The sequence below is a fragment of the Egretta garzetta genome, unplaced genomic scaffold, assembly GCF_000687185.1.
Source record: "Egretta garzetta isolate BGI_Z169 unplaced genomic scaffold, ASM68718v1 scaffold215, whole genome shotgun sequence".
Taxonomy (NCBI): Eukaryota; Metazoa; Chordata; class Aves; order Pelecaniformes; family Ardeidae; genus Egretta; species Egretta garzetta.
Window position 1 is genome coordinate 325,232 of NW_009259719.1, and position 2,710 is coordinate 327,941.

A 2,710-nucleotide genomic window follows, 5' to 3' on the forward strand; every position below is an offset into this window, starting at 1 on the left:
GCTCTCCCTCTTTGAACTGGGCAGAAATCATCTCAGTGAAAACCTCTGGTATTTTTAGGCCAGAGCAGAGCTGCTTGGATGGCTCATGGCTAGTTCCCTGCTCGCCCCTTGGGAACGGGGCATGCAGAAGGCAGGGAGGAAAAGACACGGTCACAACATGCTGTTTTGCAGCTGTCCTCAGCGCCTGGATACCACAGAAAGCCTGCGGGCAGTTTACTCCAGAAATAATATAGGCCTGAAGAAACTCTTAACTAAAGGAGGAGTTCAAAGGTTGCTCAGAGCCACCTTTGCTAAGAAGTGGGACCGAAGACCTGAGAACAGCTTACCTCTGGTCCTGGTTAGCAGCTGGCCGACTCGGCTGAACATCCATCATGCAGGGAAATGTGATAATTGTCTTGATCTGTGCTCCCCCAACCTGCCAACTGTGGCCGATGCCCACTGTTAGCAAATCCGACCCTCATTATGTGCTCTCCACCCTCGCCTTTCCAAGGCGCCGAGCACTGTAGTGTGCAATTAAGCACCCACCATCAACTTGCTTCTAGGCCGATTTGTCATCGCCAGCATTTGTTTGGGAATGTTTGTTGGGAAGCACATGGTGGCAGGGTCAGTGGATGTTGTTGAGGTTTTTCCTCTGGTGCCTGGGGGCCAGCGAGCTTTGTGCATTTCTCAGTATGTTAAACTCAATTAAAAAAAAATTAAAAAAACAACATCAGGATAAGTTAAAGCAGATGTGAACACAACAAGCCTGAGACCCTTCTGAGCACAAACATGGCCATGTCGTTGCAATTCCAAAAGGCTTTTCTGGCAAGCCTCCCCTCCATGTCCTACATTCTTTCATTCCAAGGAAGACAAACAATTCAGACTGGAGCAGCAAGGCACGTTTTTCAAATAAACAGGTTCCCTCAAACAATTTTTGCCTTTGTGTCACCTCAATACATGCATTCCTCTCTTAAAGGATCTTCTGGCATGAACTAAATGAGAATTTGTGTCACACCTTTTGTTTAAGGAGTTCAAAGCACCGCACTCAGCCTGTGTGAACCACTCACATGGAAGTGTTTGCACCTCCATACCCCAACACAGTATCTTCATGACCTGAAGTTACAGAGAGAATCTGTGGTGTTTGTGGATGCTAAAACCAGAAACCCTATGGAGCCTTTCACTGTTGGAAGAGGAACGTGGCTGGAATGTGAAGGGGATTAATCGCTGGTGACTGGGGGTCACCCTCTGAAAAGCAGATTGCTCGATCGTTCCTGCTCATCACCACCAGGCCTGCAGTTTTTAAGAACAGGCAAACCCTATTTGAACTTACAGGTCTTTCAAGGGCTCAAACTTAGGGCCACTCTGGGTCAGAAGTACAGTCTATAAAGTGTTACCTGATTGACTTGTTACCTTGATTTCATCTCTGTCATTTTGCCCCGTGTCCTTCAGTCTGGCAGCTGCCTTGACCAAAGTCACTCATTTGTTCCTTCTAGCTTCTAAGTTTCATGCTTACTTATCAGCTACTTTTGACTCTGGTTTTGACTTCTCTGACTAATTCTTGGACTCTGCTCCAGCCCTGCTCCTGTGCTCTCTACAGAACCACATTGCTCCACCTGTCTTTTGATGGGGAAAAACAATGCCAAGTCTGGGAAGATTGTATTATTTCAAAGTTTTGTTTCACGATATGTTTTCCATATTCTCCTCCGTGAGAAAGAACCAAGGTTGTCTCTGGAGAACATCAGGAGATGGGTGGAGACAATTCCAAAATCTACACCTGGGATTTAAGACTGTTTCTCCTGGACCTTCCACATATGAGGAAACAAAACCAAGGCAGAGTCAGCTTACAGTTCTTGCTTTCTCCCCAGGGAAAGCAAACAGTCAGTACTGGCAATTTCCATTTCAAATCAAGATTGCTTGGAAATGCTCTGAGCTGCCCTGTGTGGGCAACTTGGATGATTTCTTATGCCTTCCAGTTGAATGGCATTTAGATTAATAAATAATCGTAAATAATAAATAGTAGATGTACTAAGTATAATAGGAGATAGTAAATAATAAATAGAAGATAATAAAATGGGTGGTTTCACACAAGATAAATAAAGAGGGATTAAAGCAAAGGAGTGCCTTTGCAGTGTGGGCACAGAGGAATGGCTTGAGGACAAACAGGAGGTCAGTCCACAGGTGAACACTTTCAGTCCATACCTCTCTCTCCCCACTACAACTGCTCCATTGCAGGTTGGGGGAGAGGGACACGGGTACAGATGGGATGGTCGATGTAACTGGAGCCTAGTGACTCCAGTGGAAGGGGTGAAGCAGGAGAAATCAGATGGCCTTCACAGCCCACCTCTTACAGGAGATGGGTTGTTGCACCCTCTAAGAACAGAAATATCTCCTTCACCCTCCTAATAGGATTTTCATATTCCTCATGGGCTTAACATGGGAAAATATGTACAAAAAATAAATTGATCATTCCAAATCATGATGATTAAAAATCTTTAAATCTCCCAAATCCCTCTAAATCCCTTTACAGGATTCTGTATTTCTCACAGTAAGTTCCTTCGGTTAATTCTGCCAATGAGTTAAGGTACCCCGAGGAGAAATAAAAAAGCTGTGCTTGAAAAACATTTTTCTTTGACTGCTGGACTTCATAAGACCTGAAAAACCAAGGGACAAGCACCCCACATCAAGGACAGCTGCATAAACTTCCTGAGCACAATAAATTAATCATAATAAA